This window comes from Cheilinus undulatus, linkage group 7 (assembly GCF_018320785.1).
Source record: "Cheilinus undulatus linkage group 7, ASM1832078v1, whole genome shotgun sequence".
Lineage (NCBI taxonomy): Eukaryota > Metazoa > Chordata > Actinopteri > Labriformes > Labridae > Cheilinus > Cheilinus undulatus.
Genome location: NC_054871.1, coordinates 35,521,896 through 35,541,735, shown reverse-complemented (window position 1 = coordinate 35,541,735; position 19,840 = coordinate 35,521,896). Strand labels below are relative to the sequence as shown.

At 38.5% G+C, this 19,840-nt stretch overlaps 1 protein-coding gene across 2 annotated transcripts in view; it reads right to left on the bottom strand.

The window, feature by feature from the left end:
- Positions 1-16,535, bottom strand: part of si:ch73-63e15.2 (protein strawberry notch homolog 2) — a 76,354-nt gene extending 59,819 nt beyond the window's left edge. For both annotated transcript variants that reach the window (XM_041792172.1, XM_041792173.1), the window contains exon 1: positions 16,387-16,535. The gene's annotated coding sequence lies outside the window, so the exon portion shown is untranslated. The remainder of the gene's footprint in view (positions 1-16,386) is intronic.
- Positions 16,536-19,840: the final 3,305 nt, after the last annotated feature.

Below are 19,840 nucleotides of genomic sequence, written 5' to 3'. Positions count from 1 at the left end.
GAATGCTGACAGAGGACCAATTAAATTCATGACAGGTAACAGTACAGAGGAAGCGAATCTATTCTAAGGTATATCCACTGATTACAAAGTTAAAGAGAGACAATTAACTCAAATTGTGACTGCTTTATGGTACATACTGTTATTTGTATGTTATAGCTGTTCAAATCTTGACTTAATACTGATGCACTTACATTGAATGGTGGCACAGCTTTAAGCTGTTAGTGCCTATTATAATTACGGGCATGACTGGCTAGACTAGACAGTCTGGACACAGGAAGAAGGCAATCTGCAATGCTTACAATGCTCTTTAATCATCTCGCTCCTCTCTTCCTCTGATGATTTTTTATAGTAGGCTGGATCTTTTTTTTTTTTTTTACATTGTTTAAGACATTTAATTTTTATGATATGTTAGAAATATAGCACATAAATCTCATCAGTGTGACAGAGGGATCTATCCCATCTCCAAGCACTTCAGTGTTCGCCTGCGTAACGTCAGTAACACTCCCTTCCTGCCCCAAACTAATAATAATGTTACCTCCCATCCCCTCTCCAAGCCTTCCCTTAGTTTGCTCCCAATCAGGAGAAGGCCAGACATGCTCACTGGGGACAAGCTGTGGTAGTAAATCCAGAGTTTATGAGGGTTCAAATAAGAGGCCCTTTGTGTCTGACTGTTTATTTGAATGGTTGTGTGTGAGAGAGAGAGATAGAGACCTGACTTTTTAACATTCACATAGCCAACACATGTAAGGTGAAGCTATTTTACCCTCAGGCTGCCAGTGTGATACCGGCTGGATAAGGGTTAAACAAATGTGGGAAGCCTCAATGCAAAGAACTGACTGGCAAACTTTGCTGTTAGGAAGCCTTATGCAAAAGGAAATTAGATATTTTCTGAATATATATGGACAGCTTGGGTGTCTGATATTCAGGTAAAGGCAGGGAAAGGAACAGAGAGCAGCTCTGGGCTGTCATGTAGAGTATACTGAGTGCCTTGTGATGACCCACCTGTACTTAACACCCTGACTATGCACCACACCTAAGGCTCTTGCAAATTCGGCTTGGTTGAGGGTTTATACTTTTCTTGTAAACCCTGAGTCAAACTAATTATGCATCAATATGAGTGTGCATGTCACAGAAGGCCAAGGGAGGGAAAAAGAACTGAAACTTAATTTCACTTGGTGTAAATCTGTTTTTTTTTTCATTAGAATTTTGTGGTTTAGTAGTTAGGTGTATGAAACTATAGCCGGAGTCTCTGTGTCAGTTTACAAGAGGTGTTAAAGAAGTGTTAAAGTGAGCTCTTTAACAACATATTTGTGTAAATAACAGGAAAATATAGTTTCTGGAACACACGTAACGGTTGGAGATAACTTTACTCTTGCATGTGTAAATCTTGACTGGACCCAATCTCTACTAGGCGTCCTACACATGTGTCACAGTCCCATGCTGGGCTTTGACCCAGATGTCAAACTGAATAATTTTAATACAGGTTGCATTGTTGTCTGCTTTTGGGTATACCTACAAGCTAGAGGGATAGTTTGCATCACAGTAGAACCAAAAGTAACGTATGTAAGATATGCAACATCTACAGAACTGTAAAGTTGTCCATGTTTTCACTATTTGACTCAAAACCAGTTTGCTGCTTACTTACTAGACAGCAAAGTAATGGAAAAGGTCCAACAGTAACTATCTGGAAGAGGGGTATAAAAAAAAACACGCAAAAAACTGTTTAATGTCATACTGAAAACAGATTACTTTTACAAAGTAATGTCAATGCCAATTAAATTCAAATATGAAAGGGGAAATTAGTACCTGCATACATATTTAAAGTGACTAACCTTGTTCAACAGAGGTCCAGCATATTGGTGCTAGTGGTCTCACAGTTACTGAAATGGGAATCACCTGAGTGCAGTGAATGTGTTTCATGGTTGCTGTATAAAGACATCTGTGTCTAGAAGGTCCAGTCACTGGGAAATCAGTATTACTGGCTACCACTACACCATGAAGACAAAAGAACACTCCAAGCAACTCAGAGAAAAGGTTATTGAAAAGTATGAGTCACAGACTCAGTGCTGCGATTGCAGCCAAAAGTGCATCTACTAAATACTGACTTGAAGGGAGTGAATATTTATGTAGTCACTTATTTTGCATTACATAATTTTATTTGATTATTACTTTGTAGAAATCTGTTTTCACTTTGGCATTAAATAGTTTCTTGTTAAAAAAAAAAAAAAGAAGAAGGAAAAGAAGAAAGCCAAATATAATACATGTGTATATGTATCAGTACCAGTGCTTCAGTAATACACTTTTATATATGAACTGACCATGCTTGATTTCTAAAATTACTACAAAGGTAAAACATTAAAGGAGTAGAATACTTTTTATAGGCACTGTATACATATTACTATCAATGAACTGATTCTCCCTCAGTGCTGTTATAATGGGACAAGGACATTAGTCTATTTGAATGGCCGGATGGAGTTATGACTGTGGCTCGACATAACTAGCTAGCATATTAACATAAAGAATATTAGCTGATTATACTAGCGCTGTATCTATCAAAGTTTAAAATTCTGGTATTGCAACAACCCTAATGAGTAGTTCACATCCAAAGTGGAAGAAATAATTGGTTCATAAAGAAAGTAAGATGGAGAAATTCCAACCTCTCTCAGCCACACATCTCCTTCTTCATCCTCAGCCTAAGACCAAAGACTAAGGATGCCTGATCTTGGATTTTGCCAAATCTGATATGCCAGTATTTCCAAACTTATTTAGGATGAAAACCAATACTGACACAGACTCACCTTTTTATACTGTAACAAACATCAAGTGTCTCATCTGAACGAGTATTTTCTCATCACTCTTATTCTTTTGCTTCTATAAACTGAAATAAAACAAGACATGTTTCCCATTTTTCTTTCCTTTAAAATGTTCCTGCTTTTCTGAGCTTATATGTCCAAATTCAAATTAACTCTCCTGATTTAATAACAGGTTTTCAGGGTGGTTCCCTGAAACAACCCTTAAAAAGTGCTTGACGAACACATTCTTCTAAAGAGTAAAAAACTAGCTATGGATCAGTACTAAAATGTTAGTCCTAAGGACCTAAGGTATACATATGAACAAAAAAGTAAAACCTTGGCAGAGTTAGGTCTGTTGGTTTTGCTTGAAACTCCAAAAACGTAATGCTTCACCTGAAAAGGTGACATACTGTGGTGCATTTGCCAATATGTAGGGTCACACATCGGCTGTTAACACAATAATGATGATAATAATGTGTACCCTGTCAAAGACTTCTTTTCTTTGCCCCAATTTCTTACTTCCATTCCCTCAACCAACTGTGACTGCAACCCCCACCTGTACCATACAAGTTACTGTGTCCTAGCAACAGAAAATGCCTGTCTCTTGCTGTCCCCTGTTCCCAAACCCCCAACCCCTCACAGCAAGCCTTTGAGGGCAATCAATACTGATCATTGTAAGAGTGGTCCAAGAGATCTCCTTCCTGTAAGACCTGTCATTACTGAAAACAGCCCCTTCTAGTCCAATCCACTGCAAAAGGAAGAGGGAGGTGATAAAGAAAGCTATAAATAGGGTGGACAGGGTTGGAGGTATGGGGGAAAGAAAAATAAGAGATAAAGAACAAAATGTGCTCTCTGAAGCACAATGAGTTCATTCATTTAAACCAGCACATACAGTACTTAAAGCATGTGTATGACCAAGTTTGATTCTTCCAGTTGCATAGTAAATGTCTGCTTAACACAATGAGTCCTACAGCTGATGAGGATAAGGTTGCTTTAAAATAGCGCATTAAAAATGTATTATAAACCAGTAAAGAGAAGGACAGAGAGAGAGAGAGAGAGAGAAAGAGAGAGACAGAGACAGAGAAGCCCTTGTAGAGTAATCTGCTAAATCTGTTAATTACTTCAAAGGTTACTGCTGTTTTTTAGTACAACCCCCTCCCATGTGTGTCTCCCTACATTTCTCTCTGTGGGTGGCCTGGAGCAAGAGCTCACTGCAGGAGGGATTAGGCCATTTCATGGGCAGTAATCAAACAGTCTTTAAGAACTGAAACAAGCTATACATTTTGCTGAACATACTGAAAATACATGCTATGACTCATCGGAGCTCCCATGCTACAAAAAAACAACAACATTTTATGATGTTAGAAACAGTCTTCTCTGCCATGTGGCCACTAAGTTTGCCAGTTTCTTCCCTGCGTTTGCGTGAGTCATTGTGAATTTCTGTCAGCCAGACAGAAGTTAACAGCGGCAGGTTGACACCATGTCTCTGTCACTTCAAAAACACAAGATGTTGGCTTACTATGAGAGCTTTTGCTAACATTTGCTTGCCAGGAGGTAAGGTGGGAGGTGGAACGCCAGTCTGTGGAAGGAAGGAATATATGTTGGTGGCCTTTGGTGGATATCAGTGGAGACCAGAGCACATGGGGATCATCCAGGGAAGTGTGACTTCCTTAAGCTGCTAAGTCACGATTAGTGCTCACGAGGAGAACCACCACCCTGCCTGGTGCGTGTGCCATCACACTTATAAACCCCCACTCACATGTGGAGTGTTGATCAACAATCATATTTATCATCTCTCAGTCTACAAGGATTTACCTTATTTAGGTAACAAAACACAGGCATATTGGCTGTGAAACACAAACAAGCACCAAGCTTTGTGTTTCCAAAGTTAGTTTGTTTCCTAGCTGAAGACAACGTGGCTGTGTGCAGGAAAGATTTACTTCAGAGTAACTCAGATGAAAAGACAGGGTTTGTTCTTTTGATCCCTCTGACTTACTCACCGCTGTGGTCTCATCATCTTTCACCAAACATTTCTTTGCTTCAAATCACACATGCCTTATCACTTTTCCTTGGGCCTGCACTAAACCCTAAGAGTACAGAGAAAATCCTCCAACACAAAGCTCTGCTTCATCGTCATTTACCACATTCTCAAAATCAGCTTCACACAGGGTTTTCACAGTGCGTTTATTTCAAAATACATCCCTATTCCTATGATGCAGCCGCCAAAATTAACAAAATGACAGTTTGCTCTTGATGTATGTGAGAGTCACCAAAACTTTAAAAAGTGTATTTTTAATCATGTGTAGACATTTTGGTTTTGAAAAATGCTCTGTAAGCCCAAGGCAGTGCTGACACAGCTGTTGCTCTTGTAAATGAGGCTTTGAGTGGGAAGGTCAGGAAAAAGTTATCGCTGACAAAATCAGAAAAGAAGATACAATAGGAAGCTCTGAGGAGTTCATTCTGAGTGAAGACAAGTTTCTTATGTCACAGGCCTCTTTTGACATCCATCCCTCTACAGTTTTGTCTGCATCTGTCTTCACTACTAACACTACCTCCGTCTCAATGCCGACACTCACTCACTCATCACCAATCTGAACCCATGAGCATCACCACTAATCAGGTTAGAAGTGATCAGGGCCAGCAGGGGGGCTGTTAGCTGGTTATGATTGCCTCCAATGTCTGGATTCATTAGCGACTCTGATAAAATATTCATAAAAGGAACAAGTTACTTCCCAGGGAAGCACAGGGCTTCATCATTCAAAACAGCCTGCATTATTAATTACCACCTTTTTTTGACACAAAAGGCTTATACTTGCCTGTAAGGCCAGCACACACAGGACACATACCCTTAAGCATATACATGAAAGGACAAAGCCATCAGCTTCTGTACCCACAAATAGAAGCCCCATTCAGTATCACAAACACTCTCATAAAGGGGCTGGGAACAACACGGGGACAGAGACGACACTTGATAGAGAATAATGACTGAATGAGCATATATGCTGTCTTATGAAAAGTCTGGAAACGGAAACAAATTGGGTTTTAAGAGCTTGTTGTTATTGCATTTCGCCTGTTCAAATATTTATCAAACAGGCTCTCTGGCATGGGACATAACACAGGAACACTTCCAACAAATTGGCAGTCTTTAAAATGATTTCATCTGATAAGAAGCAGGATTTGAAGCCTGAACAAAAAAAAAAAACACCCATCAACCTACTAAAGGTGGCTATGCTGCACCATTTGGCCATGATGAGGAAAACCTTAGAGCCGTGAAAGATGGGGTAAGCCAGACATTAAAGTGGCTTAAACATACAGTGAAAGGGGAGCAGAATCATGCTTGCATGGCTCAGAGGGCATTTGTGTTGAGGCAAAAAAAGAAGAAGTAGGTTGGAAAAAGAGGGCTTAGGTATGGGAGCTAAGAGGAGGTTTGAAAACAAAGGCTTTGAAAGAGTGGTTCTATGAGCAGGGAAGGAGAAAAGACAAACAAGTTAGCAGAAGCTTGATGATACTCATTTATGAGGAAACCCCTGTATTTCTACCATCACCAGGAGCACCCACTAGAAATAGACTGACTATATCAGAGAGAGAGAATGATCCACTTAGCTGCCTCTTTGCCCAGTTTCCTACATCCAGGGACTATCCTGTGACAACGAAGCATGATGACAGATGGAAGACAGAACTCTACCCTTTATTTCTCTGGTTCAACTAGTTAGGTGAAAAGACAGTAGCTTATTTTACCTAAACAAATTTGTATACTAAGTGAACGAACAAGGACATCTTCACACAGCAATATGGGTGCAATTAGTTCTTGCATCTTAAACCGTGCAAGTATTGATTAGAGCTGCACAATTGATTAGAAATCATCCTTTTGTGTTTGCCCTCACATTGCTAACCTGACATGCCAGATAGACTGTTTCATATATCCATATTTCACATTCATCTGTGAAACCTCCCATACAGTGTTTGGGATGTGCAGGACTTTTCCAAGGTTCTTGGAGAACGACTGGACCAACGCTCTGTCTGTCAAATTCATTACGGGCCAATCAGAGCAGCAAGAAAAAGTAGTAGACATGCTCGGCCTTGGTAGGTAGGTTTGCAATTGGTGGGGCTAGATCAAATGCATGCTGAGGCGGCTCGGAGAAAAAGCAAAAACATAATTTTCAACAGGAAAAGCTTTCAGTGTGGTTCTTTGCTCTTCTTTAAATAAGAAATGTGGTCCAGTTCTGATAAAACTGCTGCTGTACAACTATATCTGAGCTAATTGCTATGCTATTATTTCTGGCTTGCAGTCCAGCTAAACCCCAGCTGTAATAAAACCTCATTCTCCTACAGTATAAAGACACGGATTGGCCCAGTCTGTCCTCAGAGCTGGCACAATAGTTATAGATTTGAGCTTTGAGAGATGGATCTCCCTCGTGGCAAACATGCAATCTCGTCAATCCAACTGTTTGCAAGGTGGTATGACTGCAGGTCATAAAACATTTATGATAGTATTGATTTATTTATTGTTGTTGTAAAGAGGATTGGTGAAAAAAAAAAGACAAAAAACAACTAAAAGGGGAGATAAGTGCTGCATTTAATGTAACAACCACAATTATTTTTCTGTTTTACTTAATCCACCATGATACTTTGTGTTAAACGTGGCAGCAACCTCCGGTCATTTCTGTCGAGCCCAAACTTTTAATAGTAACAAGATGCAGATCCTGATAATTGGAACAATTTGGAGATTAAAATATGAATATGTCATCTGTTACACATTAAATGCGCTAATGTTATTATTCCTCCACCTTCTACAAGAGAGGAAATGAAGAAATTGAGTCAGTGGATCAATGGATTATGCTGCCAAGCTAGGTGAACCGCTACACAACCTCCACGCTCTCAACATTCAAAGACAGATTCAACAGCAGCATCCAAGGCATCCCCAAATGTGCACTTTTTTGGGGAAAATTCAGAGAAAACAAAGGCAGAATTCTGAGATTAAAAGAAATCTGAGAAAAAAAAGGAACCATTTCAGATTAAAATCCTTATTAGAGAAAAGATCAGAATGGTAAAATTGTGGGGTTAAATTAAAAATTAAAAGTCTGAATCAGAATTCTGGCAAAATAAGTCAGAACACGAAACATAATTGTAATTTTTACCAGCCTGATATCCTCTCAGATAAATCCTATTTCCCCATTCCCATCACTATCCCTCTTCCTTTCTTTTTATCATAGCCTGTTTTCCTTTTTCCACCACAATCCCTCTCTTTCATGTGCTATCCCACTGTATGTCTCCATGGCCTCATTTTCCTTATGTTCCTTCTTCTCCCTCCTGTCAGAGCAGGCTGCTGGCGCTAGCTGTTGCCTCTCACCCAGTCTGACCCCCAGTTGGATTCTGCCGCTGATTGGAGGCAGCTGGTTCCCCAACTCTAAATCTCCACCCCTTACCCACCCCTCTCAGTCTTAGTTATTCAGAGTCAGTAATAACACCAGACACAAGCTATCAGATGCACATTTCACAGGCAAACAGCATAGCACAGGGGAGCAACGTCTGGGCTGCTAAGTACAAGTGTGTGACACAAAACAGGTTTGAAAATGCAATGCCAAAATGTTCATAGCTGCTCGATGCGACAAAAAAGGATACTGGGTTTCCAACTAACAAAATGCTTTATTTCAGAGACATTTTAAAACATATCCTGAAATGGGAGCAAGCCTGCCTTTCAGAATTTCAAAAGCTTCTACTTCTAACATATTAATAATCATATTATCCTGACTGAAATGAAAAATTCACAGGAGTATAACTCACTTTCAGTTTGCTGAACTCTGCCCTACCACTGTTCAAATCCAGACAGTACTCCACTGTGCTCCGTTTGACCTCACTGCTCTGGCAGGCGTGAGAATATTGCACCACAAGCACAGCAGCGTCAGGGAACCTGTCTGTGTCGTTCTGTCTGGGCTACTTTGCTATGCTAAGTGAGGCTCATCTTTCTGGTGTATAAACAGAGACAGCTTGAACAATGGTATCACAGCAAGGAAGTGAAGCATTGTAGGTAATCTGACACATACACTCCCTATGATAAATGTAAAAACAAATGAGCCGAAGTCAAATTGAAAGGGCAAAAATTCACTGATTGTGTATAATAGCCCAGTGGAAATCTTCAAAAAAACTTCCACTGGTGGCAAGACGAAGATGAGCTTGAGATTTAGTTTCAGAATTTGCACTGACCCAATATAACGCAAGGCTGAGCCTTATTAACCTTTGCCGTTCTGAATTCATCAAGGATGTGGCCAGGATCAATCTAGTATTGTATCATCAAATCTAGGAAATTACCTTCAAAGTTCCTGTGACAAGTTTTATAACTGGTTATGAAAAAAGCCAACTGCAATAAGAATAATTTTATATGATGTACTTATGAAAAACAAACCCATCAGAAACAATACTGATTATGTGTTTAGAGTAATTTTCAATGCCAGAAACCACTATGGTGCAGTACACATGGGACAAAGGGAGTGGCTGAAGGCTGCTGAGACAGCATACTCTATGGTTGATACATTTGACAGTAAAAACACATTTACCGCTGCATTTCAAAGCATATACTGGCAGAAATCATTCTAAGTTGTATCTTGGTTTGAAAACTATTGTATCTTAAATCTTTATACACCTAGCCAAAACATTACTTGACTGATTCACAGAACACATTCTTGCAGACTTTCAGATATTATTTCAGTTTCAAACCAAAATCCCCTTGGATGTGGTGGTGAAATTAATAGCACCATGTTTCATAAGAAATCTGAATTCCAGTGTAGTACAAAATTTTTGTACTCAGTGAGTAAAAGACTCACTTTTCACCACCTAGTCTGCTTTGGGTAAAACACACTCTGTCTTCTCAGAAATCCAGCACTGCCTCACTGACTGTAATACATGGTCTGACAGCGAGGAGAACAAACTGCCCTGCTGCCGCACCTGGAAAAAAAAAAAAAAAAAAAAAATGGGATAAATAAATCTAGAGATGTGCCTGGGGCTTGGATACTAATCTAGTTTCAATTTCAATCACAATTTTGGCTTCCCACGACCATGAAAACAAGATAATTGTGATCAAATGATTACTGTACCAAATGCTATGTTATGCTCATAGTGCCCCATATATTTTGTCATCAGGTAAATGTTTCAGTGCATGTTTGTAGTAATATTTTCAACATAAAAAGTAATCACTTTAGTTTGTTAATTGTTATTATACACCATTTTTTAAAAATGTATATATTTATTTGTCCACTCATTCATTTTTATCTGTTGTTCATCTTTAAAGGCTTCTTATTATATGCGAAACCTAAAATATCTACGAAAAAAATGTTTTACTTCTTTGGTCCCTCTGCAAAGTATTTCTTTTCCTCTAGCTTTACCTCACTCTCCGCAGTCTCACAAAACCTCCAACAGACAATCCAATCTGATTGGCCAGATCTTACCTGAGCTCTAGCCAATCAAAACTTGAGCCTGGGCACCACAGTGAGCATTTGGCATCACTTCCTGTTTTCTTGCTTTGACTGTGCTGCTCTGTGCAGTTTCTCATGCTGATAGAGCTAGAGCAAAGTTGCTTATTTTCTTCAAACTTTTGCCAAAATAAGAATATTCTGTATGCCATAACAAAAGCATAGCAGTTTCAAATATTGGTTATCAGTCTCATGATTGAAAACAGAGTTAGGGCATTGAATGCTACAAGACCTATGATGTATCAGTTATCTTGCTATCTGTACAAGTATTTGTCCATTTTATTCTATTAAAGTATGTAAAATCAATTTAGTTAAATGTACATTTTCTTGAATTTTATATTACAGAGAAAGACCCATGGAGAAGAGGAGGGTTATGAATTAAGAAAACTAGGTAGTTGTAGGTTTGCAATGATTTTGTGTGTTACTGTTAATCATAATGATGTGGATTCATGCAATGTCACAAATACATGAGGATGTATAGCTGAAATCTCAATCAAAAATGGATAGAATGTTAAATCGATGCCTCTGTGCATCCCTGAACAAAATAAACAAAAAAAAAAAACACAAACAAATGCATCAGTCCAGACACACTATGTCAGGATATCCCACTTAAACCATGCCTGTGAGGCAAGTTTATTAAGTAATAAAGCACTTTTTTAATGGTTGACACACCTGTGCGAATAAGATTTGCTTCAGGGTCTAGATGAAACTTAACTGGTTTGGAGAAACTTAGTACCTGACAACCAGCACAAACTTGGTTATCTTTTTTTTGTGTGTGTTACAAACAAGGTGTTCTCTCAGCCTAACGGACGCTTTCTAAATAAACAACCTGGGGATCGAATTGTTGTCATATTTTTCAGAAAACTTGCAAATATTTATTCACACTCCACTGTTTGTAAAAGACCATTTAGAACGTCTTCTCTTGAGTCAACAGGACTAAAATCAAGAATCTACCAGTCTTTCTGACATTTTAAAAAACAAGCACATGGAGTACTTAATGATTAAGAATTAGTGTTAGGAAAAACACTGAAAACAGCATGCTTCATCCATGGTTTAGAGGCAGCAGACCTATGCTCTAACCTCAACTAGAACTACGTTTCTTAAACTGGTGTCCTGAACAATTAAAGTCAAGTCACAGGCCTCAGACAAGGCACAAACTTAAAAATGTAAAATGTGTCTCCCCTTTCACTTCTTCTGAAGCAGCCACATAATAAAGATCTTGCTTTGTTCAACCTCTGTTCTACTTTCACTATGACAACTCTCAGAGCAGAGAAAAGTGCATGTATCTCAGTTATAAAGACCTTTAAGTAAATCAGTCAGCATTAAAGTTTAGATCAATTTATACCTCAGACAAACTAAATTAAGTCTAAATTGAAAAATTACTACATAGAGGATATGTATGAAATATACTCAGGATGCTGAAATATTCTCTTAAGCCAAGTCTGCACTTAAAAAGAACTAAAAGACAACGCTTTTATGTTTTCTTGATCACAAACATAAATTCCAAAATTAAATGTCTAAAATGTAGTCACAGAAAAATATTACTCTTGCATTAAACAAAGAGCTGATCATCATGGGGAAAGAGCTACATGTCAATTTAGATATAAAAACAAACCGCCCTGAAGTCAGGATCGACACAGACTTTGCCCACTTTGTAATCATAGGACAACTTCTATTAGGAGTTTTTATCCCATGAAAAACATGTAATAAAGTTTTTCATATAGTCTCATGCAGGCTAAACAGCCATGTGCTTAAGAAGCCTGGGCTCATCACCAGTCTTCAGGTGTAAAATGTGTCATACAAAAAGTGATGACTCTTCATTTGCCACTTCTAACATTTTACAGTTTAGGTTGTGTGTTTCCTTTAAATCGCTGTCCTTATTAATCACACAAGACTGGATGAAATGAAACAAAAGTAACCAAGTCTTCCATCGACGTGTACACTAATACTTTTCATGTTTCATTCCTGGATGAGTCCCACTGTTTGCTCCAGTAAAAGGATGTTGACACACTTTTTCCACAGAAAACATAAAGCAGCGGGGTGAGGAATGCCAGCTTGTGGCAGGCTCTCCTGTGTTTCAGTCATCTTTAACGCAGCTCTATGCAGTCTGTGAGAGATACACATACCCTCAAGATCAGGATCCTAGTTGGGACGTGGGACACTCAACAGCCCATTGTTAAGGACCTGTTTGTTTTGCATCATAGTGAAGAAGGACACGATGGCCACATGCTCCCAACAACTGTCCCTTGTTCTTTAACTCTCTTCTGACAAAGCAAACATCCATGTTATGTTTAATACATGAACTATTATCTAATGAGGGACAGATTCTGGGAAAGCAGGATCTGAATCAAATGCATTACCTAGTCCTGATTCCCCTCCTCCACTCCACATTTTTCACTCTCACTCAAATCAGCCCACAGGCCATAAATGAGATTTATCACTGGCACCAATTGGGGAGGGGTGGAAAAAAAGCCTGCAAAGATGAAGGGAGAAGGAAAATGAGGGCCAAGTCCCAGAAAACAGGGGGCATGAGCTGCTGCTGTATCACAGCCTAACATCATAAAGAAATAAAAAGCATATGGAATTTCCTGGGGGGGTCTCTTGTGCTGTTGATGAATGGATTAAACCAACACCGGACATTACATTTACAAAAATGAATAATTCAGATGATGGCTTCTTAGCTCTTTTTAAACGCTCATCCTGCTTTATAAAGTAACCCTCCTGATGTCTGGGTTTATTCTTCAGTTCCTGTAGGATGTAAACACATTATCAGCAGATCCTGTGTGTTGTGACCCTCTGAGTCCCTGCAGGGCAACAGCCATCAATGGTCTGTCACTGTGAAATGAGGAGAGGGGGGACTGCACAGACTAACCATGGATCTTAACCCTCACACACATTCATGAACACACAAGCACTTTTCAGAAGTTACCTTTACCATGACTGTTGTAACAGCCCTTCAGAGGCAGTATAACAGAATCTCACAATATGGAACCTGTCTCGTGAACTTATGCATGCATAAAATGCTGTATTTTGGGGCTCTGGTCTAGTGGTTAGGACGTACCTGTGATTTTGTGGTTGTAAACCTCCAACGGATGACATCAGGGGAGTAAAGAATAACATTTACTTAAATTACTGTAACTGAGTAGTGTTTCTGGCTTCTTGTACTTTTTGAGTACAGTACTTTTACTTGGGTACTTTACTCTTTCCTCTGTTGACTACACATTAGCACAGCAAGACAATTATTCCACATCACATCACAAAACAGCTGTTGGACACAGAGAAAAACTGGGTTCAACATTTCCCATCATGCCCTTGTGGGTGTTTACATGAGTTAGGTGCTTAGTAGGGCTGGGCAATTAATCACAAATTAGATTAAATCGCAATATGGCCTTCTGCAATTTTCAAATCGCAGAAGGTGCAATATTTCTTTAACCTTAAATTTGTATCAAAATACCAGTTTATATTTTTTTGTAGCAGAGACGTTATGCATTATATATCACACAATCATTCTAGAGGCATATTTCTAGAAGAGTGCACAAAAAAACCCTATTTTCTTCATTTTTGTTTGTTTTTTTTGGTAAAATATGAGAATTATATAAATATTACCTTTCCATTTAATATAACAGGTTATATCCAATTTGAAAAATTAGTCAAGATCATTACAATTAGATATTTTTTCAAATTGTTCAGCCCTACTTTAATCTAATATTGTGTTGGTTAAAATTTAGAATGAATTATTGCTTGTTTTTGTTGGAAAAATACATGTGATGAGAAACTTAAGAAATAATCGCATATTAAATCGCAATCACAATATTGGGTAAAAAAAATTGCAATTACATTATTTTCCCAAATCGTTCAGCCCTAGTGCTTAGTTGTGATGCTGCACAGTGGGGTTCTTTTGCACGTGTGTGGTGGATTGTTGTTTATGATGTGAGACACATTTACATCATGACTGAAGTTATCCACTGAGTTAGAGTTCCTGCATGTCACTTAAGCTGATCTGAAAGGCCACTTAGTGTGTATTCTTCATCAGTATACAATGCAATGCCTTCCTATGAGACTGACTCCTTTGTTCTGAGGAAAACCAGTGTCTCAGATGTTCAAGAGTTATTGCAGCTCTGTTGCGTTGTAAAATATTTAACATTTTCAAAACTGCAGTTGAACTAAATGCATTGTGGCATTGTATACTTTCTTTTAAAGTGTTAAATTCAACTATATTAATGTCACTGTGACATGGGTTCAACCACAGTTTCTTAACAGATATCTATGAGAAAAGAAGTCTCATAATCATGCAGACTTTAATCGTTGGAGGGAAGGTTAAAACAAGAAAACAGATCTTTGTTGTTTAATCAGCAATATTTCTGCCTGACCATCCAAACGTTTACCAGCTGGGTAACAGAAACTGCAAGAGACATTTAATAGAAAATGACATCAAGGTCATAGACTTGTAATGAAGCAAGCATGTCATTCACCTCACAGTCAACAAACAGTGCCCATTAACAAGGGAGAATGGCATCTCATAATTAGAAAAATAGCCAGCCACCATGGTAATGTAATATGTCAAGGCTAGCGTGAGGCCTAACTAGTCCTGGCTGCAGGCAAAACACACACTGGAAACTTAAGGGAGAAAATTGCAGGAAAGAAAACAACCGAAGGGGACAGCTTTCTTGAGAGCTATTTTCATTTCCTCCTGGTCACTCCTCCAGTTATCCGAGTCATCCTAAAATATCCTTGCATGTTTAGTTTCTGTCACATATTAAGCAAACAAATTTCCAATCACAGGAAAACTTCAAGAAGCCATTAAATTGAAGGAAACACAACCAAAATGTTTATCCTTTATTCTGATTATAAGGTAAGCATTGCTTATGAATGTAAAGAACATATGGACTCTAAAACTGATGTAGCCCACATGGCTGCAGTACAATACGAAGTAAGGAACATATTAGGGGACGCAAACAATACATTCACTTCAACATATAGCTACACCGCTGTCTAAGAGAGTGCCAAGAAAGTTAAGTAAAACATAAAGTTGTTATACAAATACATTAACTTTGATACACTTATTTTGTTAAATATTCCATATTCTAGGCAGAAACATTGATTTTTACCAAGGGGTGCTTATCTCGACCTAGATATTACACTCAAAAGCAAAGGATTGACCTATAGTGTTTGCGTGAGCACATATTCTTCATACTGTATATGTACAGCAGCATGACTATGAGACGTTTTCGCATAATCAATACAAAAAAATTAAACCGAAATGTTGCTTCCTCTTGCGAAAGGTAAAGACACAGGTCTCCGTCCAGCACAAAGGAGTCAGCCAGAGCTGCAGCGTTACGTTACTGCCACTACTGTTAGCTTGTCGAACGACATACGATGCAAAACATTTATTAGCAAGAAAGTTGACGATAACAACGAAACATTCAAGATTTATACACTTTATTGTGTCGACATTTGGTGATGGGTGGAAAAATAAAGCAATATTTCACGCCAAATGGCTAAATATAAGCACTGTTCGGATAGCTAACTGTGCTAGCAACCTTAGCATAGCTGCTAGTCGTTTTCTGACTTTGGGTATGTTCGATTTGTACATTGCGTTACTTGACTAACGCCACTATCTGGTGTGCTAAAGAAAGAAAACCTGAGATCTTATCAGACCACGTTTAAAAGTTTAAGTTGATGTCCCCCAAACCAAACGACTGAGTCAATATGTTGTAAGTGAAGTCTTTCCAGACATTTATTACGAATCCAAATAGTCTTCACTCGGCTATGATCAGTACATAAAATACTACAACACAGCGTCGACCAGAACTCGCTAGCTGTATTAGCAGCTGGCCTTACATGACGGTGGCGTAGTACTAGCGATTTATTAAAGGAACAACAATTTTACGTCTCCTTTACACGCGTCAACTATCTCCATATATCAAACGCTCTACTCATCCCAGTTCTATCGATTTAGAGTCCTAGAACCAATGATAACGTTTAATTCAAGGCAGCTGCTCAACCACCGGCGTAGCCCGTCGTCAAAAACGTGCGCGCCTAGGAGAGGCTGCCCAAAACGCATCTTGTTCTACGGGAACTGCCGATGTGTCGCTTACCTTCTCACAATAACCTCGGATAACACTTACCGTCAATGCGTAACTTGTTCTTAATTCAAACCCCAGGACCACGGGCTTTTTTGGAACGATGAATCACGCCAAAGTCACAGTTATAAGGAATTTTATCCAACTTATTCTTCTTAGTTGTTTTCTTCACTTCCTGATTGAGACGGTGCCATTTTGAAAACGAAAAAATATTTCCGCCGCTGTCGTCACGCGCAGTGCCGCTTGATGATCGCGAGCAGTAAGCAGCCAGGCCATAATAGTTCCCAGTGATGTTTGCAGTGGATTCACGAGTATCAAATTAGAGTTGTTACATTAAAAAGTGACACATAAGACGAATATAGCGTAGTTGACTATGTTTATATGATAATAATAACACACGGACATTAAATTATGACAACGCCAAATTCCTTTTATAGGCCATTAAAACTGAACTATTAGGCTGCTTGATGCAATATATTGGAATTTATATAAAAGATCAAAATGTTGGTTAAACTGTGTCCCACAAGTGGAATTAAACAAACTGGGATGGCCATGTTATTACAATGATTTATGCTATAAACCATATGGTGTATACCAGTGGTTCTCAACTGGTGGGCCAGTACCCAAAATTGGTCACGGAGCTGTTTTTTAGTTGGACCAGAAGGTGTGCTTAAAAAACCGTGAAATAAAATCCATGATGTACTGAAGGGCTAAGTAGATATACATCCACCGCTAAGGAGATCGGCAGGTTTTGTTAGTTAGTTAGTTTGTTTGTTAGCAACATAACTCAAAAAGTTACGGATGGATTTTGATGAAATTTTCAAGAAATGTCAGAAATGGCATAAGGAAGAACTGATTAGATTTTGGGAGTGATCCGGATCACCATCTGGATCCAGGAAATTTTTTAAAGGATTCTTTACTATTGGCAGATAGGGCTAATGGCGGAGGTCTGCGCTCTCTGAGTGCTTTTCTAGTCTTTTACTGTTTTTCCATGATAACGTGTTTTTTTTTTAAAACGTTTTTTTTTTTTTTTTTTTTTTTAAGAAATTCTTAGCTCCTTTTCTGGGGTAAGCAAGCTAGTTTTCTCTGTTTAATGTGTTAATTTCTCAAAAAATAATACAAATAAAAACAACCAAAATGTACACCTTTAATGGTAAACTGAATAAAATACAATGTATTCATGCATGTCAGTTTAGGATTTCTGTAATGAAATGCTAGTCCTCTCTCTTTGTTCAGTCATGTTGTGGTCCACATATGGTCCAAACTTCAATAGTGTTTGTGAAATGAATTTAAAGTGTTTAAAATTTTTTCCAATTTTGAGTTGCAAGTACACACTCAAGAGGTAGTGGCAGGTCCTAGACAAGCTGAGAAGCAATAGTGCATTTTATGCAAAATACTCAGCCTTGTGAAAGTTTGTGAGTTACTACTGAGGATAATCAAACCATTTACGAAAAGTATCACATTTGGAAGCCAAGGGTGGTCCTTGTCAATCAGTGTTAATTTTGACAGTCTCAGTCTTAGTCTTTGGATTAAATACCTTTAAGTTTTAGTCACATTTTGGTCATGTATATCTTTTATAGTTTTAGTCGAAGAAAACTCAAAAAGATTTTGGTCAAGTTTTATTCCATAAAAAGTCCTTACATCTTACTCTTAACTTTTAGTCCAAGCATTTATTCTTTTGCCTGAATCTAGTACCAAGTCATGGTAGTGTGTCACCCTGCCAAACCTGGGGTCCCTGCAATGAGATGCAGAAGAGCTTCAGATGCATTGTATTTTGACAGATTTACCCACAGTGTAGAAATATCATAACCTTTCAAAGCAGATGGATACGCCAGTTTCTGTGTTTCTCACTGGCGAATCCATCTTGCAAAGCTCCCATCTGAACCGTTTGGGCCTGGTTAGGAAGTGACAGGACTAATCAGCGTTGAGGGGCAGTTCGGGCGTGTTGGAGTCGTGACGTAAGCAAGCAGCGAGAAGAGGCCGGTGCAATTATGGCAGAAGACATATGCAGCATGGATGCTGCTAAAGCGCCAGTTTTATCAGAACTTAACAAACATTTCTTTGTTAAAAGAACAACAAAGAACAGCAGTGAGTTCTTTTCTTTTCAAAAACGACAAAAGTCATGTACTGACATGTCTACAGTCGCCATGGTTCACGTAATGCAGCTCCAGCTTGCTAGCAGCTTCGTCATGTGTTTTGTTGCTGTGATTGGCCCGTAAAGAAGTGACAGACAGAACATTCATCCAGTCACCCTCCAATTTTTTTTCAAAGGCTCTGCCCTTTCCAATATGCTGTGTTTGAGAGGTTTACCTCTGCTAGGTTAGAAATATCATGGATTCTGAAAGTCCGAAAAAAAACCTTCATTATATTCTCGTCTAGTTTTAGTCATCTTCATGAAAGCTAAACTTACTTTTAGACAGTTTTAGTCATCAAAGTTATCTTTATGACTGGTCTTTCTTGTGGAAAAATGGCTGTTGACAAACATTTTCAGTTGATGAGATTAACACTGTCATTAGTGTGGTCAGTAGTCTAGTCTTCCATAGAAGACATCCATCCTTGTAAAGAAATGTTTGGTTGATATTTTCTTTTTTTTTTAAAGACAAAACAATAATTTTCACAAAATAATCTCTCTTTGATCTTCCAAGGTTTCCATTTTCACCCCCACAAGAGATCATGGGCCAACACAGGCATTAAAAATAAACTATGATATACATATCAATGATGCTACAACATATAACTTATACTTTTATCACACATGCCATTGTAAAAAAGCTCATGTGTAACCAACATGAAAAAGCCCAGTAGGTAATGAAAGACAACTGACAAAGAATAAAAAAAAACAGGCAATAACAAGCAATAAAATTAATATCTTATATATAGCAAAGGTGGCCTTGAGATAAAACAAATGAGTAAATTAGATTATAGACTTGAAATGTAAAATAAACATACATCAATTGGCAATATGCTCAGCCTTTACAATATTATAGGGGAGATGTATTCTCTGTATCACAAAATCTTGAAAAAAGTATTCCATTATTATTTCTTACATTGTATTTTCATTTCAGTGAATCTATTGGATCTCTTCCCCACAGACATTTATTGCACAAAAGTGTTTTTCATTTAATATTGCAAATGGAGTACATGTTCATCTTCCTCCTGCAGGTCTGTCTTGTTTTGGCATCCATCTGTCCATTTCACAATATTGAGCGACAAAGCTGGAAGAGCTCCAGTTGTTTCCAGCAAACGCAGTGCCACTGCCTTCCTGGTATATCAGTCCCCCTTTTCCCAACAAAGGAGGGTGGTGGGAAGCAGGAGGGTGGTGTTTGTGTGTTTGTGTGTTTGTGTGTGTCGGTGCGTGTGCATTTAAATGCAAGGTGCTGTTTGTGAGAGATACAAGCAGCCATGTGCTTTGTGCGTCCTGTTTGATATTGTTCTCTGGTCAGTTGACAGCAAGGCGTTGGTTGATGATACAGGATGAAATATTAGAAGAAAGGCACTG